This window comes from Pinus tabuliformis, chromosome 3_2, assembly GCF_031772625.1.
Source record: "Pinus tabuliformis cultivar Carrire ecotype Pingquan chromosome 3_2, CPIR1, whole genome shotgun sequence".
Classification (NCBI taxonomy): domain Eukaryota; kingdom Viridiplantae; phylum Streptophyta; class Pinopsida; order Pinales; family Pinaceae; genus Pinus; species Pinus tabuliformis.
The window spans coordinates 989,263,748-989,290,328 of record NC_142302.1 but is presented as its reverse complement, the minus strand read 5'-3'; positions in this window follow the sequence as shown (position 1 = coordinate 989,290,328).

The window sequence follows — 26,581 nt, the reverse complement described above, 5'->3', positions numbered from 1 at the left end:
ATTATAATAGGTGAGATTATTTATTAATTTGAATATAAATGAGATTATTTTAGGGGTTGATTGGATTTTTTTTATTTTTTTATTTTTTGAATTAATGATAATACTAATAGTTTATAATAATCTATAATGATAATTAGTGATAATTTATAATAATTTCTATTAATAATAATAAGTAATAATTTATAATGATAATAATTAATACTAAGTAATCAATATTATAATATAAAATATATCTAACTAATTTAATTAATAGTTGTTTACAAATATTAATAAAAATTTATTTTAATATGAATAATAATAATACTGACACTTAATAGTCATAATTATTAATTAATAATAATAGTACATCTTATAATTTTTATTTACTACTTAATTATTATTAAAACTTTAATAGATTAAAATTTTTATTATATTTAAATATTAATTATTAATGTCTTGAGACAGATTTTAGGAGATAAAAAGGGGAAAAATACATATTGAGGGCAAACCTAGGAAGCATTGGAGGTCGTGATTCCTCTGATTAAGGGAAACCAGCTACTACTGATCTCGATGCCATTGTCCCTGTTGAGATTATGTGGATGTTTCATAATCTCAAGAGCCTCTCTAATTTTCCGCTTATGATGATGTTCTTCTCTTGCAACAATTGAGGCATTTTCCACACAGAGATGGTGCCTAGTTTTAGAGGAATGCTCTGCCAGGGCCGAAGTACGAGACCTATCATTCCTAATATCCGCTACATGTTCTTTCAGTCTAGTTTGCAAGGAACAACCTGTTTCACCAATGTAACTTTTCCCACATGAACAATCTATTTTATAAACTCCTTTAAGTTGGTGTCTATCAATATTATCTTTGACAGACCTCATACTTTGTCTAATTGTTCCGGGTGCCGAGAACTGGGTAATTATGTCTTTCTTTCTCAGGATTCTTGCAATCTTGTCTGTTACCCCTTGAATATAAGGTAGAAACACCTTCCCACACTTAGGTTGGTCTTGAGCTTTAAGCTCCTGAGATAACACCCTTCTTTCAGCCCTTTCTATAGCCATTCTAATTTCTTTTTCTTTGTAGCCTATACTTTTAAACATTGATACTAAGTGCCTCTTTTCTTCGTCTAAATGATCAGAATTAGAGATTCTAAGAGCTCTGATAGCCAGAGTGTTCAGAACGCCAAACTTCTGGGATGGGTGATGGTGGGAGTCTGCGTGAAGGTAGCTCTCTGTGTGGGTTGACTTCCTAAAAACCTTATGCCCTAAGGAGCCATCCTCCTTCCTAATGATAAGAATGTCTAAAAATGGGATCCTCATGTTTTCTTCCACTTCCATGGTGAATTTTATTTCAGGGGCCATGTTGAACTCATTGGTCCATCAACTTTCATGTTACAAAATTTAGCAGTGAAAAGAGAGTCTTTACCTGTTAATGGACAGATCCTAAGAAAATATTTCCCATAGAAGATAATCTCTTCTATTTTCAGTAGGTTATAGTCTAGTTTAGTTTTCTTTTGATAATAAAATAGATTGAGAATGTTCACTTTTTGGTTTCCATGAAAATAATAGTGTCTCATGTCAATTTTGTTTTTCGCTTGTGTAAGTGGGAGTGATTAAGAAAATTAATCTTCACTTTTGAAACACAGGGTCAAGTGCTATCATTCTGAAAGTTTTTTGCTTGTTCTTTTGTTTCAACTATACAAATTTTGGTTAGAATCCACCTTAGGAAGAAGTTTTCCTTATATCAGTCGTAAAAGGTATCAATAACAAAACAAAGATTCTCTGTGGAAAAGCTATCTTTAAACTCTGCAATTGTCGTCCAGAAATTTTTTTAAGGAACCAATGACTTCCCCCCCACTTTAGGAAATTGTGAGATTCAAAGGGTAATCCAACTATGCACATTAAACTTAAAGAATAAGAGGTCTCACCAAGAGCCGGCCTATCATGATTATAAAGATTATAACTACCTGACATTGCCATACTGCATATCAAAATAGGGTAATGGCTCGAGATTGTTCAATCAAAAGACAAGGGGTCTCATCATGAGCCAGCTTGTTCAGTTAGGTTATAAATCACGTGAATGGCACTGTCAATTTTGACCACCAAACCAAGACATTGTTCTTTAAGAATTAAAAGAGAAATAAGAAAAGAAAAAGCAATAAGTGTATATGAGGATTTATCTTTGAAAATTGCATGTTTCTCGAGTGGGACATTGGATCATTGCTGGGTAACAGGTAACCCTGTCGAGGCTATGAACGCCTGCTGGTAGCAGAGGCTCTACCTACAACAAATGAGTACACCTAAACTGATCTAAAGAGATGTCTTTGTTTTTATTTTTACAACCAAGTAATGACTAATGTGAGTAAAATGACTAACTCTGGGAAGAAGATAATCATAATAAAGATAGTTAGAGAAAAATGTTGTTATTAATAAATAGCACTATTTACCTTATATTTCTACAATGAAGTTTCATTTTCAAAACCATTTCTATTTTGGAAGTTTTAGAAAATTCAAAAAACCATCATAGATAATTGGTTCTTTCAAGTGAATTGCCAATTATTGTGACCATCAACAACCCCCCTTTTTATTAGTGTTAGTAATAACATCAATAAATGGGGACCCTTCCAAAATGATCTGAAAATGGAATGTACTTGTTTAAGGGTGCAAGGTATCCATTTCCAATAATTTCAACTGTGAGCTAGACACTCCAAATGACCTCTAAAATTGTGTAAACTTCTTATTTCTTATACAGAGATAGACTGTAGGGGCATTCAGGTGACATGTCACCTCTAAAAAGAGGATGAGTTCCAGAGGCTACCTGGCCCTCTACAGGCTCTGCCTAAAGAAATAACAAAGTAAACACTAAGAAGTCTTTGACATACACATACTTGAAGGTTAAGGTCTTGCGGAATAAGACAAGTAACTTTCTGTAGCTGAATAAGTGATTATGTGTGTATGCAAGTTATATTTATTTGTTGTTTAATACTTTATATCAGTTTTGTTTAGCATATCATCTTCAGCAAATAAAGACATCAAAATGATAAAGTAGTTCACCCCCCCTCTGGGCTACATCTGCTGGACCAAACCTCTCCAACTAGGCTTGTCCTCTTGTATTAAAATTGCTACAAAGGCTAATACAAGAATATGGGTGTCTCAAAGGACAGATCTGAATGTAAATACAGAATCAGAAGATAGGAATTAGCCAAACATGCTCTTTCCGAAACACTAAACAGTGAATTTTGTACCTTATACAGTACTTTCACCAATTGGCCCTAGTGGCCCTTTAAACTTGCATGGAGAATTTCGAGGTGAAGATGACCTCAATTGGTTCTGAAACCTCTGCCATTAGACTCAGAAGGTTGAAAATAGCAGACATAGGCTTTTGAATCACCAAAAACGGATGAACAGAGCCCCCAAACAGCTTAATCCTTGAAATGGCCCTCGTGGCCCTGAAAGCTTCCCTGAAGCTAAATAGTGAGAAGAATGTCTCAAAAGTAAAAACGAGCTGTAGAAATGGATTCAGAAGGCTGGAAAACTTCAGGAATGACCTTCGTTCCACGTTCAATGGCTGCACAATTCCCAATGCAGCTCCCAAACTGGTTTGGCCCTAGTGGCTCCTGGAACTTCCACAAAGAAAAAACACCTGCAAATGACCTCAGATGGCTGTGAAACCTATGCCAATGGCTTCAGAAGGTCGAAAATGCCCACAATAAATAAAAAAATTCGTCCAAAACCGACTTTCCTAGCCAAAGTTATGGCCATTTAAAGTTTCTCCAGTTTTTCCCTAGAAAAACTCCAGCTAACTTTAGTTAACTCCAGATAGCTCCGCCAATTATGGCGGGTCCGCCAAATTTCGCGCTCCTGACAAAATTCCGCCAACTTAACTGAAGTTACATTTAATGTTTGGTGGTTACCTCGGATTTCGTGACAGGCGGAATATTCCTTTTTTAATTTTTTTTGAAAAATTAAAATTTCTAATGTTATGGACAAATTCTTCTTTTTGCCATAACTTCCTCATACGGCGACCGTTTTTCAAACCGTTTGCGGCGCCGAAATCGGGAAGATGAGAAATTTCTATTAATTTAACTTTGAACTAGTTCTATGTTGGAAATAATACTGAGAGGGGGGGTGAATCAGTATTATCAAGCAATTTACCAAATCTTCCTTATTTGATCTTTTGAATTATTCTTGCATATCAGTACCATAAAATAATGAGCATGAATAAAGAAAATAGACAGTCACACCAAAGAACACAAGATGTAAGGTGGAAACCCAATGCGGGAGAAAACCACCTGCTGCAATATGTCTCTATCTTCTTTCAAGAAATTCTTTTTACAATGATTTTGTACTGGTGCAGTCCTTTACCAGCACGCAGGCTGCAACCTGCAGAGAGCTACAACTCTCTCTCGTTTTCCAGTCTCTCCTGGAAGGGAGCTACAACCCCCTACTTCTTTTCATGAAGAATCAAATGATCAACAAGTATACAACAGATACAGTCCACTACAGATATCGGATCAGTAATTACAGAAATAACCCAGAACACCTTATGAACAGAAATATACAGTCAACAGATCATCTTAAGACAGGGACGCATATTTTCTTTCTGTGACCTGCGACTGGACGCAGTCTACCTTCCACTGTTCTGCGTGCCGACGCACTGTTCCTCTATGCTTTGCTGCGACCGGCGCACCCAGAAACACTATCGCGCCGCGTCTTTTGCTTCAGAGACGCACCCAATAACACAGTCACGCCGCGTCCTTTGCCTCCGAGACGCACCTGAGCCTTTACTGTACTGCGTCCCGGCGCACTTTCCCTTCACTGAACCTGCGTCCCTTCAGATATAAAAGATATGAGGACTTCAGAACCAACCCAAACACTCAGATCCACAGATCTGATCATGCGCCATAGAGATCACAGTCCATTAGAAGATTCGCCTTCATAGATCTGGACTAGATCTCACCAAAAGATATTCAACCAAGATGATGCTTAATCCAAATGAACTCCTTTGCTTTATATAGGCAAGCTTCTCCCCAAAACATGGAACAAAACCACGAGCCGACACCATAGAAACACAAAACCGTCGGCTAGATACCACACAAGAAACCCCCACGTGCTTTTCTCTGCCTTGAAATGTGTGCACTGGGCGGACGCACCTCCTGAACGGCTGGCCTGCGTCCCTGGACGCGGGTTCTGTATGGTATATCTGCGGGGACGCACTTGCTGAACATATTTCCTGCGTCCTTCTTGATTTATCACCTGAATGGGTTTGCCATCAAGGACAACACCTGAATCATAATGCCAACAATCTCCCCCTTTGGACTTGATGGCAACCACATAATCTTCAGCTTCATTCTCCCCCTTTGACATCAAGGGCAAAGGGTATGCTCCCCCTATGCTCATGCATCTCCAGATCTGTAACCAGAAATCCATCATGAAGGAGATAGAGACATATTGCAGCTATTTCCAAGATCTCCTTCTCCATAATGCCAACAATGCATTATGTGCTCCCCCTGAGCCTATACCACCAATAGGAAGATGATCAACAGTAAGATGATGCATCAACAACCCCCAGCTTTTGCCTGAGGTATTCAAAAGTGTCCCTGGGCAACGGTTTGGTGAAAATATCAGCAACTTGTTCCTTAGAAGGAACATACTCCAACTTGACCTTCTGTTCAAGTACTTGTTCCCGGAGAAAATGGTACTTGATTGGTATGTGCTTGGTTTTTGAATGCATAACCGGATTCTTTGAGATGCTGATTGCACTTGTGTTGTCACATAAGATAGGGATTGGAGGAGTACAAGTGATTTGATAATCCTGCAAATTCTGCATCATCCAAAGGAGTTGGGTGCAACAAGATGCAGCAGCAACATATTCTGCTTCAGCTGTAGACAAGGCAATTGAACTCTGTTTCTTGCTGAACCAAGAGACCAGTCTGGGACCCATAAAGAACGCACCACCACTTGTGCTTTTCCTGTCATCCACGCTTCCGGCCCAATCTGCATCTGTATAGGCATGAAGAGTAAGATCTGTATCTCTAGGATACCATAAGCCATAATTTTGAGTCCCTTGAAGATATTTGAAAATTCTCTTCACTGCTTGAAGATGAGTCTCCTTCGGATTTGCCTGAAATCTTCCAACTATTCCAACTGCATGCATGATGTCTGGTCGGGTACCTGTCAAATATAGTAAACTTCCAATCATAGATCTGTAGGTTGGTTGATGTACTGCTGCAGATTCATCATTTGCACTGAGACTACATCCTGTGACCATGGGTGTACATACTGGTTTTGCATCTTCCATGCCATATTTCTTCAAAATCTGCTTGAGATACTTGGTTTGAGATAAAAAGATTCCTCCTTCCTTCTGTTGGATTTGCAAACCAAGGAAATATGTCAGTTCTCCTAGCAAGGACATTTCAAATTCTTTCTGCATGACTGAGGCAAAGCTTTGACTCATAGCTTCTTCATTGCTGCCAAAAATAATGTCATCTACATACACAACAAGTATTAGCAATTTGTCATTTTCAACTTTTATATACAGATTGCTATCTGCTGAACCTTTTAAGAAACCTTGTTGATGAAGATATTTGTCCAACCGGTAGTACCAAGCCCTTGGAGCTTGTTTGAGACCATAGAGAGCCTTTTTCAATCGGCATACAAGATTTGGATCATTTCCAAGAATGAACCCATCTGGCTGTTCAATGTACACTTCTTCTTCCAAGTCTCCATTCAAAAAGGCTGATTTCACATCCATTTGAAATACTTTGAAGTTCTGAAAACTTGAGAGAGCAAGGAACATTCGGATGGCCTCAAGTCTTGCAACAGGAGCAAAAGTTTCTTCAAAGTCTATTCCTTCTTGCTGCGCATACCCTTTACAGACGAGTCTGGCTTTGTTTCTAATTACTTCTCCATTTTCATTCAATTTATTTTTGAAGACCCATTTTGTTCCAATAACATTCTTATCTTTTGGTCTAGGAACCAGCTCCCAAGTGTTGTTCTTTTCGATTTGCTCAAGTTCTTCATCCATTGCTTTCACCCAACATTCATCTTTGCATGCCTCTTTCACATTTTGTGGTTCGGTGGAGGAAAGTAATGCCAAATAGCTTGAAGCTTCTGCAACTGTTCTTCTAGTTTGTATACCTGCTTCTTTTTGTCCCATGATCTGAGATTCTGGATGGTTCTTCTGAACATATCTGGATGGAGTCTTTTCTTCTATTCTTGTCCGTTCTTCTGCTTCTTCGTGAGGTTCTTCTTGAGATTCTTCTTGAGGTTCTTCTTCTTCATCATTCTGTCTTTGAGGGTAGCTCTCATCTTCTTCGATGTCTTCACGATGTATTTGCCTAGGAATATATCCCTTTTCATCAACCACTACATCAATGCTGTCAACAATTCTGCCAAGTCTTTTATTGTAGCATTTGTATGCTTTGCTATGTGGAGAATAGCCAAGAAGAATGCCTTCATCTGCTCTAGGATCAAGTTTGCCAAGCTGCTCCTCAGTATTCTTGATATAGCATTTGCTCCCAAATATTTTGAAGTGCTTTACCGAAGGAGTTTTACCACTCCAGAGCTCATGAGGGGTTTGAGTGCTGTTCACCCGGACATTTGTCTTGTTGAGAATAATAACCGCAGTATGTGCAGCCTCACCCCAGAAGGTTGCGGGGGTTCCTGATTCATCAAGCATAGCACGAGCCATTTGTTGGATTGTTCTGTTCATTCTTTCAACAACTCCATTTTGCTGAGGCGTTCTAGCTGTAGAGAATTCTCTCCTTATCCCATGTTCATCACAGAAATCGAAAAATTCATTTGAAGTAAATTCCCCACCTCTGTCAGATCTGAGGCACTTAATTTTGTGACCTGATTCATTTTCAGCCAAGGCTTTGAAGGTTTTGAATTTTTCGAATGCTTCATCTTTGTGCTTCATAAGACCTAACCAAACAAACCTGGAGAAATCGTCAATAAATAATATCAAGTATTCCTCTCCTCTAGGTGTTGTTTTTCTGAATGGTCCACATACATCTGTATGTACTAGCTCAAGAGGCATGCTGGCTGATCCTTCTTTCTCTGGAAAGTTAGTTCTGGTTTGTTTTCCAAACTGACATGATCTGCATATGGTGTTGTCAGGAATTTTGATATCTGGAAGATCGCGAACTGCCTGATATTTGCAAGCTTTCCTTATTTGTGAGAAGCTTAGATGTCCCAACCTTCGATGCCATAACCAGTGCTCTTCATTCTTGCTTAGATAGCATTGTTGTTGTCCTTCATCAAATATGTATAGATTATTTGGAGTTCTCTTTCCTTTGAGAACTGTTTTACCTGTATCAAGATCACGAACAAGGCATCCATTTGATCTGAATATAACCTCGGTTCTTTGATCACACATCTGGCTGACACTTAGTAGATTATGCTTCAATCCATCAACAAACAAAACATTTCCAGCCTTAACATCTTCTTTTAAAGGAGCAATACCTTTTCCTTTTATAGTTGCAGGAGTATCATTTCCAAAAGAGACTTTCTTTCCCTTTTCTAAATTAGAATAAGACTCAAGTTTTTCTTTATCACCTGTCATATGCTTCAAACATCCACTGTCAATGTACCATAGATTTTCTTGTCCTTCTGCATAAAATGTTATCCCACATCTTTCTGTTTGAGGTTCCTTTATTCTCCATGTTTTGGCGCCTGAGGCTTGTTCCTTTTTCTGCTCTTGTACCTTTCTTTCCGGAAACCTGCTTCTGCATTCAAAGTCTTTATGTCCAAAATTATTGCAAATAGAACATTCAACTTCATTTTCAAGAGCTGAAAAGTTGTTATAGGTCCTTTTTGTAATCCCTGTCATACTTCTTTGTTTTTGAGCTTCCCTAGTCATGATTGTTTTATACGCAACACATTGAGCTGCTTTGTGACCAAAGTTATGGCAAGAAAAGCATTGTCCATTGAAGAAGCTTCTGCGATTATTGGATCTACCAGCCAACTGATTGTAATTTCTATTTTCATCTATTCTTGAACCAAATTGAGAAGATTTTACCTGTGGCTGGTTGTGGCTTTTGTTCACCCTTAAGCTGGATTGCCCCTGATAGTTTCTGCTTGACATTTGTCCCTGCTTTACCTGATGATCTTCCTTGTGCTCTTGCTCATTTCTTCTTGCTGCATCAAGATAACTTTTTGAAGTGGATGCTTGAGAAGTTTCTCCATTATAGCCCAAACCTGTCTTATTTAGTGGAGACCGCTGCACACTGATAATCTCATCCAAAGTTTCAGATCCTTTGACAAACTTGAGATTAATATTTTTTGTTTTCTCAATTTCTTTTCTAAGACCAACAATTTCACCTTCTAATTTTTCAAGATGTTTTTCCTTTTCATCAATTTGGAATTGTAGAGTATCAATAATCATGTTCTTTTCTTCTATGCATCTCTTGAGTCTAGTAATTTCATCATAAAGGTTATCCACATCTACAGCATCCTCATAATCATCATCTTCAAATGCCATTAACAACCTATATTTATTACCTTGTTCATCTTCATCACTGTTTGATAAGCCATCACTATCTTCATGGGTGTAGTAGCTTTTCTTATTTGCGCTTTGTTTCTTGTTCCATCTAACTGGTTCCTTTCCTTTATCCTTATAAGAGCATTTTGCAGCATAATGACCTACTCTTCCACAAGCAAAGCATTTGAAAGGTAGCTTACCTCTGAACCTTCCAGAACCTCTTTGAAGATTTCTAACAAAATTTGATTCTTCTTCCTCTTCTTCTGGATCATGGCTTGCTTCATAGTAATCTTCTTTGCCTGATGCTTTAAAAGCAGCCTCCCTTCTGTCTGATGGTCCTCCCTTTCTCATTTCATAAGCAGTTAGAATTCCATGTAGCTGAGACATAGTAAGAACACGGAGATTTTCTTTTTCTTCTATTGCAGATACTTTGGATTCAAACTTGGGGGATAATGATCTTAGAATCTTTTGAACTACTAGAGACTCCTTTACTTCTTCACCCAAATTTTTCATACAATTTACAATCTCATCTACCCGAAGAAAATAATTAGCCACACTTTCATCATTATACATCTTGAGAGTCTCATATTGAATTCTGAGAGTTTGAAGTTTGGCTTGTTTTACCTGTTCATCTCCTTCATAGCTTGTGATCATTTTGTCCCATATTTCTTTTGCTGATTTGAAGTGCATTACCTTCATGAATTCTGTTTGGGATATACTTCCTAATAGAGTACTGACTGCTTTTGCATTTGTTTCATACTTCTTTTTCTCAGCTGGATCTGTAGGAGTAGCTGAAGGAAAAGCATAGCCTGTTTCTACAATGTCCCAAACTTCAGTACCAAGAGATTGAAGATATGCAGTAACTCTTACCTTCCAATAATTGAAGTTTGTCCCATCAAAAACTGGTGGCCTGATTGATGCTTCTCTCTCGTAGTTGCTCATGATGAACGATCTACCTTCAAGCGATCAAGCTTTTCTGAAGGACCTGCTCTGATACCAATTGTTGGAAATAATACTGAGAGGGGGGGTGAATCAGTATTATCAAGCAATTTACCAAATCTTCCTTATTTGATCTTTTGAATTATTCTTGCATATCAGTACCATAAAATAATGAGCATGAATAAAGAAAATAGACAGTCACACCAAAGAACACAAGATGTAAGGTGGAAACCCATTGCGGGAGAAAACCACCTGCTGCAATATGTCTCTATCTTCTTTCAAGAAATTCTTTTTACAATGATTTTGTACTGGTGCAGTCCTTTACCAGCACGTAGGCTGCAACCTGCAGAGAGCTACAACTCTCTCTCGTTTTCCAGTCTCTCCTGGAAGGGAGCTACAACCCCCTACTTCTTTTCATGAAGAATCAAATGATCAACAAGTATACAACAGATACAGTCCACTACAGATATCAGATCAATAATTACAGAAATAACCCAGAACACCTTATGAACAGAAATATACAGTCAACAGATCATCTTAAGACAGGGACGCATATTTTCTTTCTGTGACCTGCGACTGGACGCAGTCTACCTTCCACTGTTCTGCGTGCCGACGCACTGTTCCTCTATGCTTTGCTGCGACCGGCGCACCTAGAAACACTATCGCGCCGCGTCTTTTGCTTCAGAGACGCACCCAATAACACAGTCACGCCGCGTCCTTTGCCTCCGAGACGCACCTGAGCCTTTACTGTACTGCGTCCCGGCGCACTTTCCCTTCACTGAACCTGCGTCCCTTCAGATATAAAAGATATGAGGACTTCAGAACCAACCCAAACACTCAGATCCACAGATCTGATCATGCGCCATAGAGATCACAGTCCATTAGAAGATTCGCCTTCATAGATCTGGACTAGATCTCACCAAAAGATATTCAACCAAGATGATGCTTAATCCAAATGAACTCCTTTGCTTTATATAGGCAAGCTTCTCCCCAAAACATGGAACAAAACCACGAGCCGACACCATAGAAACACAAAACCGTCGGCTAGATACCACACAAGAAACCCCCACGTGCTTTTCTCTGCCTTGAAATGTGTGCACTGGGCGGACGCACCTCCTGAACGGCTGGCCTGCGTCCCTGGACGCGGGTTCTGTATGGTATATCTGCGGGGACGCACTTGCTGAACATATTTCCTGCGTCCTTCTTGATTTATCACCTGAATGGGTTTGCCATCAAGGACAACACCTGAATCATAATGCCAACATTCTAAGCACTTTAAATTTTGAGCATTTTACGACACTTAGGACATGAGCATCTGATCACACCTCCCAAATGAGAAGGCTTTTGGTCCCCAAAAGCTCACTGAATCTCTGAACTGAACTGTACAGCACTTGAGGAACAGAAATATCCTCTTCCATTCAGCCAAAAGAGCATACTGATGCCAAAATGTCCTACCTTATCAAACAGTCGTCATGGCGAATGTTGCTGCATAAACCAAGTACTCGTCGAATCTCGACCAAGCTTGTTCGCCAGACAAACTGAAAGTTTGCAGAAACCAGCAATGAAACTTGCTGATATATGAGCTGAAATATTCCCCTGAATATCTGGGCTTGCCAGCTGTCACGATGCCCATCCATGGCACCTCCGCTCCAAAAGAAGAGCTGCCTCCCAAATGAGAAGGTTTTTACCAAGATTAAACACTTCATCATTTCTCCTCTTTACAATCTTGGAGATCAAATTAACTTTTTCCAAGTCAATATTACATTACATGCATGGTTAAAAATAAAGTAATCAACCCTTCAAGTTAATCACACATACATGTTTAAAATACAAGGAAATCATCATGATCCCTGTGCTCATGCATATCATTCTCATGCATGCAGTTTATCCTTCAATTTTTCCTTAAGTACAATCATGAATTCAAGATCCTCAATCACATGTACATGTACTTTCAAAGCTGAGATGAATATTACTTTCGCTGCGATAGAGTGAATCTCATACTCAGTTTTTCCATCCTGCAACTTGCATTCCCTTAACAAAGAAATGCATTCAATCAAAAGACATGCAACTTTAATTGGATAAGAATTCTAACCATTTCTTACCAATCCATTTCAAAGGCGCTTCCTTTAACTGCACATCAATATTAACATGCGTATCATCCTGACACATATCAATGATGGAAACTTCCTTCCCATTCTTGCCATACTCTTTCTCCCATTTCTTCAATTTTCGTGGAAGCATTGTTGGCTTCAGAGTCCAACACCTTTCAACAGAATGTCCTTGCTTATGGCAATAAGTGCAACACAGGTTCATCTTCTTGATAGCATGATTTGCATTGTTCAATGGAACTTTGGCTTCTTGCCTCCTTTCCTTCAAAAGTTTCCTGCATGTTGCCATTCTTTTCCAACATCTAGAAACACTATGGTTAAACAAACCACAAAAAGAACATGCAATTCTTTTCCAATGCTTATGTGGAAATTTTCCATGCTTTACATGATCAAAGGAAATATGATTGAAATCAGATTTATACCTTTCCCTTTCACCTTCATTACCTTCATGAGGAGGTGAATCAAATGAAGAAGAATCTCCTTTTGAAACACCATCCATCCCTTCAATGGTTTTAGAGCTTTCACCACTCCCTTGTTCAAGTGCATGCTTATGCACACCTTCTTCTTGCAAGGTATGTTTCAAACTATTGCATTCCTCAAGGATACAACCTTTACAACCTTGAGATAAAGAACTTGAAATGAAACTCCTTCTAGGAACTGTTTCAATTGCCTTCATGGCTGCTTTGGAACTTTCTCCACAAGATTGTCCATAGCCCAAACCCAAATTCTTAGGCTTTACCTCAACCATTATTGGCTCAACTATACCCTGTGCATGTTTGCCCAATCCTTTTCCTTCATATCCCATTTTGGACATCAACCTGGACCCTAGGCCTCTGGTATGTTTCTCAAAAGAACCAACATAAACATTCTTATGCGAATTTGAAGACAAACTAGAATTGTTTACCTCTTCTTCAAGCTGATACTTGGCTAAGGCTTCTTTGGCAACAAGAAGTTGTGTCTCCAACTCATGCATCCTTTCCAGCTTCATGTTTGCAATATGAAGTTGGCCTTCCATTTCCTGCAATTGGTTAGAAAGCAACTGATTCTCTTCCCTCATGGAATTCAACTGCTCTTGAAGTCTAGAGCTCTTTCTTTCATCCTCATACATTTCTCTCACCATATTCATCATGATGAAAAATTCTTGCTTCAAGCCTTCATCAAAGAATCTTGTGAAGGAGGACGATTTTGAGAACTCACTTATGGAAGTTGTCATTATAAAAATGAACCAAAGACTCAGCTTCAACAAACTCAAACAACAAATACTTTGCACAATAATAAGGCAGTCAATCTCCAACACTGCTTAAGAAACCTTTCAAGCTACACAATCAAGCTAGTGATGTCAGTCAAGAAAACCTGGTGCTCTGATACCATCTGATCTGAAAATGGAATGTACTTGTTTAAGGGTGCAAGGTATCCATTTCCAATAATTTCAACTGTGAGCTAGACACTCCAAATGACCTCTAAAATTGTGTAAACTTCTTATTTCTTATACAGAGATAGACTGTAGGGGCATTCACCGGACATGTCACCTCTAAAAAGAGGATGAGTTCCAGAGGCTACCTGGCCCTCTACAGGCTCTGCCTAAAGAAATAACAAAGTAAACACTTAGAAGTCTTTGACATACACATACTTGAAGGTTAAGGTCTTGCGGAATAAGACAAGTAACTTTCTGTAGCTGAATAAGTGATTATGTGTGTATGCAAGTTATATTTATTTATTGTTTAATACTTTATATCAGTTTTGTTTAGAATATCATCTTCAACAAATAAAGACATCAAAATGATAAAGCAGTTCACCCCCCCTCTGGCTACATTTGCTGGACCAAACCTCTCCAACTAGACTTGTCCTCTTGTATTAAAATTGCTACAAAGGCTAATACAAGAATATGGGTGTCTAAAAGGATAGATCTAACTGTAAATACAGAATCAGAAGATATGAATTAGCCAAACATGCTCTTTCCCAAACACTAAACAGTGAATTTTGTACCTTATACAGTACTTTCCCCAATTGGCCCTAGTGGCCCTTTAAACTTGCATGGAGAATTTCGAGGTGAAGATGACCTCAATTGGTTCTGAAACCTCTTCCATTAGACTCAGAAGGTCGAAAATAGCAGACATAGGCTTTTGAATCACCAAAAACGGATGAACAGAGCCCCCAAACAGCTCAATCCCTGAAATGGCCCTCGTGGCCCTAAAAGCTTCCCTGAAGCTAAACAGTGAGAAGAATGTATCAAAAGGAAAAATGAGCTGCAGAAATGGATTCAGAAGGCTGGAAAACTTCAGGAATGACCTTCGTTCCACGTTCACTGGCTGCACAATTCCCAATGCAGCTCCCAAACTGGTTTGGCCCTAGTGGCTCCTGGAACTTCCACGAAGCAAAAACACATACAAATGACCTCATATGGCTGTGAAACCTGTGCCAATGGCTTCAGAAGGTCGAAAATGCCCAAAATAAAAAAAAAATTCGTCCAAAACCGACTTTCCTAGCCAAAGTTATGGCCATTTAAAGTTTCTCCAGTTTTTCCCTAGAAAAACTCCAACTAACTTTAGTTAACTCCAGATAGCTCCGCCAATTATGGCGGGTCCGCCAAATTTGGCACTCCTGCCAAAATTCCGCCAACTTAACTGCAGTTACATTTAATGTTTGGTGGTTGCCTCGGATTTCGTGCCAGGCAGAATATTCATTTTTTTATTTTTTTTGAAAAATTAAAATTTCTAATGTTATGGACAAATTCTTCTTTTTGCCATAACTTCCTCCTACGGCGACCGTTTTTCGAACCGTTTGCGGCGCCGAAATCGGGAAGACAAGCACTTCCAAGTAATTCAACTTTGAACCAGTTCTAAGCACTTTAAATTTTGAGCATTTTACGACACTTAGGACATGAGCACCTGATCACAAAAGAATCAATCTTAGCATTTAATGTTGTCTTTTTGTTATTAGAATAAAATAAGATGTTAAAGTGGAACTTGCTAAAACATGGAAATTTACTTTTTCATACTTCAAGCGCACAAAACTTCACAAACTACGAGTTTCCTAATAAAAAGCAATACATGACCATAAGACCTAAGGAAAATCTTTATAACGGAAAGTCTCAAACATTAAGGAAAACTTGAAAAACCTGCTTTAAAACGATTATTCTCGCATTGCAAAAAGGTTACAGTGGACATCCCTTATAAAGTTACTTCATAAAATGCAATCTATGATAATACGAGATCATGAAGCTTATAACCTTATCGCATCGCAAATTCTAAAACCATGACGCCACTTTATGTAACATAACCAAATATCGCGAAATGCGATAGCGTCTTGCAAATCACATATCATAGTAGCTCAACGTAACGATGTTTTTAACAAGAATGGGTTTTGCGATATTGTGATTTGTGATATTGCGAAGCAAATCGCAAAATCACTCTTATAGCAAATCAAAGGGCTCATAGTTCTAGGACAATACTTTCCTGCGTTCGATGCAAAGCTATGAACATTAAATTTTAGCATAACTATCCATTAGTGGTAATTTATTAAAAACGATTTAGATCAGTGTAAAGGACCATTTGAAGCAAGTTGATATCTTTCGATATGATTTAGAATTAAAGATCCCCCGTCACCTTATTCTCGTCTTTCTATTGATTATTCCTATATTCACTATCATCTTATCATATCTTTGCTCTCTACTTGCAACTTTCAAGAAAATCACATAGAGCGTAATACACGAAGAAATGGGGAAGAAAGGCAAGGCTCCTGCGTCTGAGAAGATAGAAATGACCCCATTATTCACAGGCACCACCTGTAGTCGGGACGCAGGGATATCTATGTGGGAAGCCATGTATCAGTTGTTGGAGGACGAACAACCAAGAATTATGGAAGTTACAGTTACAGCGGATGGGCATGGCTCCTCTGAAGCATCTCTAACTGAACTTGCATGCTTGTTTCTACATCATATTGCTGCAAGGCTGAAGTTACTCCCATACAATGACATGGTGAAATGGATTATAGATGATGCAGACATATCCGATAGAGAGTTCAAGACAGCTAGCCAGCAAGTCATGGGGTCATTTAATCCAAGAAATTTGAGGCGTATGTACCACTTACCAGAACCCCATGCTAGCTACAATAAGCAATTCGCCGAGAAGTTCACCAAGGAGAATGAAGACTTGGTAGAATGCACAAACCACTGGTCAAATAATGAAGAAAGACTAAAAAAGGATAAAAATGATATGTACGCCACTAGCTCTCTTTGTTCTCCTTATTGTTTTGCCACTGCAACGTTATGTAGATTGTTTGGGAAACAAGACATCAACAAGTTTTCATCAGAATGGTTACCTTTAGTGGATGCGGCTACAAATGCCACAATAATGAATTGGGCCCAAATCCTATCAGACAATTTGGCCACTACAATTTTAGGATACAGAACTAAAAGAAGCTTTGCTTCGAGGGTTTATCCTCCATTCTTTTTTAGTGCCTATGTCATGGATGCTATTTGTTTTGTTTCCAATTTTCCTATTATGGGATGGAAGTGGATGGTACAAAATCCACTTCCCATTCAGGTTTATCACAAAGTATTGTGGGAATCCAATTTCATCCCACATTTCTTCAAAATTTGTCATGGAGTTATGCTCCCGATTTATAAAATGCTCTATAACCGAGATGCCCCAAGGTTTTCCCCAGAGGCTGAAGTGGATATTCTCACTGTGGCAAGGTGGTTTGGGGAAGAGTTTTTCACATATATCAAAGTGTTTGGTAGCATTGCTTCACCCCATGTGCTACCTCTTTACGTCCCCGACAAACTAATGGCCAGGGAAATAGCTTATCAGACCTGTGGTGTGGGGGGAATGAGCAAGGTACTGAAAGACTCCAAGAAGGCCATTTGGCCCCAATTTCCTATAGTATGCGGAGCCTTTTCATTGCATGACTTAGGTCATGCTTTCAAAGAAGTTGATAATATGTTATGTTTACAACTACCAAAGTTCTCGGGGAGGCAATATGATCCCTTTGGTGTTGTAAGTAATTTTACTACAACGGTTAAAATAAAAGTGTTTTCCAATGAAGAAGATCCCTTTGATGATGTTTTTCTATAGAAGAACACTTACAGAGAAGTTCAGCCATATGGCACAACTATTTTTGACCAAGAATATCTCCAAAAGTTCGACAATTATAGAAAAGAAAGGTTATCAAAGGTCCCATTGGACCAATTGCTCATCGAACCAATAAGGGAGACTACTCCCAGTGTTAGCATAAGTGAAGGATCAGAAGAAAAGTCTAAAACAAGCTCTAAAAAGGAATCAGTTAAAAAATCTTGTGATCAATCCAAGGGTGTACAGCAGAAGTAAGGAATCAATAAAAGACATGGCTCAGTCTACAACGAGATCTAATCAGCAGACTCAGCAGACTTTGTCCCCAAAACAAGTTGAAGTTCCCACCCCTCTTACAAAGCCAACAAATCCACTTGTAGTTGATCTAGAAGGGGAATGGGAGAATTTTAATAAGTTAATTAACAAAGAAGAACAGAGCGTAGAGACATTGACAAACCCAAAAGAGACAACCACAGAAATGTTGAGAGAAAGGGCTATCAATACTCAAGAAAGGGAGCACATTTCTGTTGCTCCCTCATCTGAAATTGTTTTAAGGATAGAGGAAATTCCTCCTCTAGACGTATTTTATAACCCTCAACATAAGGTTGTTGTCAGAAGGCATAGAAAGAAAAGAAAGCTGGATGTCATGCTCTCTCCCGAGGATGAACCTCTGGGCGTTCTTTTGAAAGACCCCACTATAAACCCATCGGAAAATCTAAATAGGCTCTCTCAGATCGCAGGTGCATACGCTTCGGAAAATATTGATAAGGAAATTGAGGTTCAATCGCTACTTAAAGGGAAAGAGGATAGGATTTTATTTTTGGAACAGTAATTACAGTAAGTCAACATCAATCAAGAAGCAAAAACACAGTTGGCAAAACTCCAGCAAGACTTCCAGCAAATGCAATTGGAACATCAAAGCAGTTTGGCTAATAAAGAAGAACAATTACAAGGTATGATAGAACTGCATAAAGATGATCCCAAAATTGGGGAGTTTATCACAGAAGCACTTGCTCTTAATTCCCAGCTCTTGCAACAGAAAGAACTACTCTGCCAGAAGATCTCGCAATGGAATTCCCATTGCGAAATGAGCGATAATATTACAAATCAAGTCGTAGATTTACGACTTGAATATGACTCAAATTTTAAGAAGGTCTCAGACTTCTTGAACTGGCAGAGATCCGAAGAGGGGAAAAAGTAGACATGCCCAGAATTGATGAATCACACAAAGACATTTTATTTGCGAAATGGGATTCCCAGCTTAAGGAAGTAGAATAGGCGATGGAAGAGGTAGTGGTAGCAGCAAACAGTTTCATTGAGTGCATAAATGAAAATCTGCACAAGGCCAATTTAATAGCAGAGACCACCTTGGGCTTCGTTCTGAAGGCACAACAACTTCAAATAGAGTGAAACAAACAATAGAGGAAAGGGTAGAGGCGATTAAACAGGTAAACAAGTTAAACTAGGAAACATACTAGCAATACCTGGTAAAGACACATAGCCAATGGATGACCCTAAAATGCTTCATAATCTCTGCCGAGAAGATAGTTCCAGCTCTTGCCAACACCGTATTTGTAGGACAGTTAAAAGTTGAAGTCAGTCAACCGACACTCTTGAAACTAATGCTGAACATTTGCGATCTAAAGGATCAAATGTGGGATTTATCATAGATACATTTTATTTTTTGTTTTAGTTTATTTTTGCTTTAAATGAGGCAGGTCATTTAAACCTCCTCATCTATTTTTGTAATATTTATTTTTAGATTTCATTAGAGTAGTATTTAAACCCCTCTCATGCATTTAGAGAGGGGTCCAGAGTTTTATCAAAAACAATTCTTCAGAACGTGCATTTTGCCCCCCACTGAGGAGGTTTTGATAAAATGAATGGAACGAGATTTATTTTCTATATGTGTTTGATATCTGCTACTGAAATGAACTTTTGTACTCATAGTGGATGTTAAGCTATTGGAAGGTAGATCTATATTGTTGCACCTCATGAGTAGAAATTATTACCAATGGTATTTTTATCTCCTAATACTCTTCACTTATGTGTCAAGTGATAGATCATTTTCAGTTATTTATATATGAAAGTTTGAAATGTTTTGTTATCATTATTTCGCTTCTGTATGGTGATGATTTACTTTTTATGTTGAATACGTGAATGACTCTTATGCGATATATTTCTCATAATTGTTTCAGATAACTTTTTATATGGAACAATCATTTTTAAAAGGATTCTATTCTCATTGTGATTGAATTATTTTTATTATCAATTGCTTTTAGAAATTATTTTAGATCGCATAAGTAAACGTTACTCCCAGGATAGTTTAGAGTTAAATGTTTTCTTTGATTACAATAGATTGCATATGATAGTTAAAAGGTAGATTAGATTTAGAACAAGCATTCACCCCATAAAACCCCAAAAAGAAAAACATCATCTCGTTAGCACACATATCATAAATAGATTGGGAAACTGGTCCCACCATCCCCAGTCGAAGCCACTATTCCAAACAGAAAAGGAGCTGCATTAAGGTTTGGACCAATTCGTTATCCCCCTTGTTGGAGACCCGATTTTTCGAGCCTTCAAGAACACACTGAAAATGAGGCATCTGCTGCCTTAAATGCCTTAAGCACACCCATCAAGTCCAATGGAAAAAGAAAGAGATAAAATCCCCTCTATTTTAAAACAATAAGAAGCACCAGGATCAAATAGGGGAATCCACAAACACCTACAAGAACTCCCATCCTAATTGAAGAGTCAGCAAGCAAGCAGGAAGAGCTAGGTTCCTTGGGAATGGGGAGTGAGGAAGTCACATCACAACAGCCGACCCCAAAGGATCCCATCGCCTATGTTAGGGGGCATATCACCAAGTCAACATCAAAAAAGAAAACCAAGGCACCTGTGACCCTCTTACAGAAAGGGAAAAACTTGCTAGAGGATCCTTAGAAAATTCTATAGGAAACACTGTCAGTGCTACAAGAAACACATAAAAGGCTATATGAAGGACAACATGGGTAGAGAGAAGGCAGGGGAGAAACACCATAAGTGCAGGAGAGGGCGACTTCTCCAAATTAAATTGAGGGAGATTTTCCAGAGTTGCAAGAGCCTAGCCCACAACCAAATCTGAGTTCTTACTACTAGTTCATTGAGGGAGGCAAAGTAATCATAGAAATTTTCAATCCCTCTCTTCTTTGAGATTGAAAAATAAAGGGAAAGAACACATCACTAGATGCAAATTACCAAGTCAAAGAAAGTAGAAGATGTGGTCCATATGGAATAAAAACTCTTATATATGGGAAGGGAGTTGAGTGAGTTGAGAGATAGAGAACACATCATGAGATCTCAATTACAGGCAAAAAACACATGGCTGAGGAGGCAGTTGTAGGAAAAGGAGAGCCAATTGGCCACCATGGCAAGCCTCTCCATGGAGGCACTTCAGTGTAGGATGCCATCCAAATCATATGCACTATACCTCAAGGATCAATGACTGCAATTTCAAATGAAGACATTAGCACAATAGAGGACCATGCCATTCCAGTACTATAGACAATTCATAGAGTTATGTGACAAGATCACCCTGGAAGTGTTGGGCAGCAGATCCCCCCACAACAGGTTTTGGGGCTTCAAGCCCTCAATTGTAAAATAAGACTTCGCGAAGTACGGGTGCGGAGTGTGAAAGTCTAGGATGAGTCATAGGGTTGTCTGCCCTAAAACAATGTAATTTAATGTAAAGTTGTGTCGGCCTACCCATGGTCCACGGACCATGGGATTATATAAATAGAGCGAGGCTCTAAGTGTAAAGGAAGTTTTTTGAACAAGCAAGTAGATAGATGTGAAGGCATGGTTAGAGGATAGAAGTGGATCTGAAGTGTATTGGGTTGTAGTAGTAGGAAGAGGCTCTGCAGCTGAGTGCACAGAGGCCTAGTAGAGTCTGCAGCTAAGTGCACGGACCCCTACAACTGAGTGCGCAGGGAAGAGTCGGGTCTGTACTTGGATTGAACTTGAAAAGGATTATTAATAAAGATAAGTTGGATTCGGAATACTGTGCATTTGGTCGTGGATCTATATGTTTGATATTATGCATTAATTGTTATCTGGTTATTTATATGCGCGCACTTGATAAACACTTGTCTGAATGTTTATGTATGAAAATATTCTAAGTAATTAGTGAATAGAACCTAATTAAGGAAGACTTGGGTAATTAACACGGGTCACACTGTGGCTAGAGCTACGCGAAGGCAGTAACACAGAACACAACGTGCCTGCTGGTGCACGTAGAGCACTAAGGTTGGAACACGTCCCTATCACCACATATCAGACATCCCCAGGGTGCAGAAACCTAGTTCTAGAACCCTGCCATACTACTTCCGGTGAGACCTCAGTCTGCGCTTCACGGACTGTTGCCGAAAGGGCTAGTAGTACCGAGATTTTCTTGGCTAAATCACTTCTGAACCTGGATCAGGCCCCACTAAGCCAATGAATGGTTCTATTGCCAGGATTTGGATCTGCCTAAGGGATGACTGATGTCGTGCCACTAGAACCCAACAAAGAAGGAAATTGAAGAGTGGTTTGACAAGAAGATTCACGACTTTGCGATACAAGAAAACAGAACTCTGCAAGTATCTAAGAAAAAGTGGCTGGATCGCTATGTGTATATGGAAATCCATGAGATTTTCTTTGCATACTTCCCTTTTGAGCTATATGAGTGAAACGCGAAGCTAGCCGACAGCCAGGGCAGGTGTAGGCTTGACAAACCAATAGTGTGGACTCCGAAATTAGTGGGCAGACTAGAGGCATCAGAAGATAAGATCGCATGAGCTGTGGACCATTGGCTTGACTGGATAATAAGGGGATTTATTATTGAGTTTGTGGTAGACACAACCGTGAGCTACAGTGAAGCAAAACGACGCTTTCTCAAGGGACCGCAAGCGGAAAGGTCTACAAAAGAAGCGAAGAGTTAGAAAACAGTCCCTTAATTTCACCTTCGTGAGAGAGCGAGGAAGAACTTGCTAAGGTCTCTCCGAGAAGCGTGGTCAGTTTGATAAGGTAGCACATTCTGTGGTCACCTCTCTCACCTCCATCTCCACCCACTTCACCTCCACCACCTCCACAGTTTAGTATGGCGAGCGTGATCAAACTACCAGTGTTTAGAGGGGTAGGAAACGAAGATCCAGACCAATTCTGGTTCGTGGTAAGAGCAGTATAGGAAGCGCAAGGTGTCACAAATGAAAATATTAAGAAGGATACAATGGTAGGTGCACTATAGGATCATGTATTGACATGGTATATCAAGCACTCTAACAATCACCCAAACGCAGGGATAGCAGAAATCCAGATTGCCCTGAACAGGGACTTCAACAGGCCAAAGTCAGAAACACAATCAATCATCAGATTTAAAGAAATCGCGATGCTCCCGGGTGAGACTCCCTGGGATCTGGATCAGTGACTGAAGAGTATGATCCACGAAGCCAATATGACGCTGATGGACGGAAAACATCGCGCATGGTTTGTGGCATCTCTGACACCGCACTTGACGACGACATTGTCACAAGAGAAACTTTCCATGTCACAAGAGAAACTTTCCACCCAGGCCAAAGCATTGGAAATGGCGATGAGGTTGCATGAGACCCCGATAAAAGACCCTGGGTTGGGAGTTCAACAAATCCATGTGCAACTACAAAATCTATGCTTGGAAATGCAAAGTTTGAAGTAGGGTAGGGCACTGTGGCTAGAGGCGCGCGAGGAGGTATGGTGCGTAAAATGCAAAGGCTAGGGCCATGACAAGGATCACTGTCTAGTGTTCGCAAACTACTTGGAAGGAGGAGGGCCAATGCCATTGAGACCAGAGGCACAGGTAGGGACAAGTGTGACACCCGCATTATGGTGCGCGATCTCTAAAATAGGAGGAAAACACACGACGGATAATTGTCATTTATTGCAGAAGTATAAATAGACTCTGCAGTAGTTGTTTTGCAATTTTTGTAGGTCGGTAGGCCATGAAGAGTGCACTTGTCGCAGCTACAAGTTAATGATGGATCAGACCCCAACCTATAGGATGCAAATAGAAATGCGAGCCCTTGACCCAACTATGGGGTTGGTGCGCGCTAGATTTCCAGGGCGAGGTAGAGGAAGAGGAGGAATGGGACTAGGAAGGGGTCGCAGATAGTTAATTTGTTACAATTGCAGAGGACCAGGGCACTATGCCCGTAATTGCACCAACCCGATGAGGATATCATGTTCCTATTGTGCTCAGTTTGATCATGAAATAATAGATTTTCCTATGTTGATCCCACAAATGCATGAAAAAGGGTTATTCTAGCCTCCACCGACACAGAATATACAAATAATGAGGTCTGAACCATGCGAAGAAGACCCAAATGTAAAAATGACGCTTAGAAGCGGTGTGACCATGGGAGAGGATAAGGGGAAGCAACTAGAGGAAGATACATGGGTTCGTAAGGCTCCTGCAAAGGAACCTAAGTTTGACTTAGAACACGCAAAGGAGACATTCATGGAAGCTAAGAAGAGCTTCACAAAGGCCTCCACTTCAGGTAGTAAGGATCAACCAGAGCCAGGAATGGATCCTTCAATGCTTACTACCTTTCTGGAGACATGTCGTTATAGACATATTTGGGCACTGCAACCCCAATCACATATGTCCATAAACCAAGAGCTTCTAAACCCCTAAAAGTGTGTATTTCATACCCTAAAGGAACAAGGTCAGCTGATTACATCATTTCCTAGAAGTTCTCCCTGAAAAACTGCTCAGAACTGGTCAAAACTGGACCATACAGACTGCTCCATGCTGAGGGTGCGATGCATCTCACCTGCTACACACAAAGGGTGCGATGCATACTGAAAAGCCCTTCTGTAGGGTGCAATGAGTGAGAGCAGAAAAATGGCAGAGGTAGTTTGCTAGGTGGAAACCTAGAGAATCTTCTAGAAACTGCTCATATGACACTTGCCTATCTAAATTCGCCCAAGGATGAGTAAAAGATCATGAAATCTCCAAGTGGAACCAAGAACTATCAGTGAGATGACACTAATCAAAATCCCAGAAGCTGACTCACCCACCTGCAAATATATATATATGGATCCCTCGTCCTAGAGATCTAGAGGCTAGAATTTTGTATTTTGTAAGGAAGTGCTGTTGGTTTCTCTATGCAACATTGTATTGTTGGGTGATCTAGCTTTTCATGAGGTGAAGAGGGCTTTCATGCTAGGAGGATGGCACTGGATCAGACAGCTTGGTTTTAATCCTCTCTTCTACTACTGCTATCAATAAAGCTATTTGAGTTTTCCTCCATATGCTTGTATATCTCTGAATCTTGTATTTGTGTATGCACTTGTATGGTTAATATACATCTGATCCTATATTGTTTATGGTTATAGATCACTATGCTTTCATGATATTTTGCTGCTTTGACTCTACAGGTGTTCTTTGAAGCAGGACAAGTGAGGAAGGAGTGGCGAAAGTTCTATCAAGGGAGAGAGGAAACAAGCAAGGAGACTAGTGAAAAACTGAGGTTGGTACTCTCTGCTTCTCTCTCATCTATCTCTCATAAAGGAAAACACAAGTAACTTTGGTTTGTTTGTTTCTAAGATAGCTACCCATCTTAGTGGGACTAGTAGCTCTGAATGGACATGAGTTTTCCTAACAACAAAATTGCAACTCCACTGGGGAGAGAATAGTTTGTTTGTTTGTTTCTATTTGTTTGCTTTATAAACTACAAACAGAGCCTGAAGTTAAGCCAACTAGCCTTCGAATTGCATTCGTTATGCAAGTGCAAAGTAGATCAATTCTGCCTCAGTCAATCTCTGGGTTCGTTTATGAACTAAACAACTGACTTGCAAACATCCTAAGAGCCCTGGTGGTAGCTCAAGTAACCTCATTAGATTAGCCCCTGTACTTTGTGTTTACTGTCTATCATTAGATCAGCCTAAATCCTTGAACTTGGCTGCAAACTATGAGTGAAAACCAAGCTCAGTCTCGTCCCTGGACCATCACATTGTCTCTCATTGGCAGTATGGATGCATTGCAGCTCCCATGTGTTGTAGGTGAGATGCATCCCTGTTTCCCTATGTTACAGGTGCGATGATTGAGTGAGACTGTTTCTGCCTCCAGATTTTGGTTTTTTCTTCATTGTCTTCAGCTTTATTCAGTAGTTTTGTTGTCTATGATCAGTATATCACTATTAAAACTCCCTTCCTTTGCATTATTCAGCCTCCATTGATAAATAATTGTGAATGTTTTTTAATATATTTTTCATCATTTACAGTTCTCCTTTGCAAACAGTGGCTTAATCGAACTGTCGTCTTTTGATTTTAAAGTGTTGCAAGTGTCGTTTTCAGTCAAAGAAAAGAGTGTCGTAAAGTCTTCCTCTTTTAGATAATCGATTACACTTTTGCCATTGTATTTGATTTGAATCATAAATTCTTTGAAGTGTTGAAAGAATTTTTCAAGTCAAAATTGAAAGTGTCTTCTTAATCCTCCTTTCGTTTTAGAACAAGAAATTACTAGAGTGACGCTTTGAGAAAAGATAGTTCAGATCTATACTTAGTTTTCTTTTTTTCATTCACACATTAAGGAAACTGAAAAACAAACACATGCATGTGCATTTTCATTTAGACTGCATGCAGAAATTGATTTAGAATAGTGCATTTTAGTGTGTGCTCTCTGCTCTATGTTGAAAGAATTATTTCTCTTTCCTTAGTAGCTGGGATTTTCATTGCTAAAAGAAAGTAAACGACTGCCTATCATCTTAGATTGCATATTTAGGAATTGTATATCTACATCACGTGGTGAACCTTAAAGGAAAACTTCTTAAGAAATATCAACTGTAAAATAAACCTCAATGAACATAAAAATGCTTTGGAACCTAACACACAACATTTAGAAGTTTAGGCTAGAGACATATTCCGGTGTTGTAAAGCCTGGTAACTATCGTTTTCATCATAGGTTGGGTGATTCCTCCTCTTTGATATGATAAGTGCTAGTAC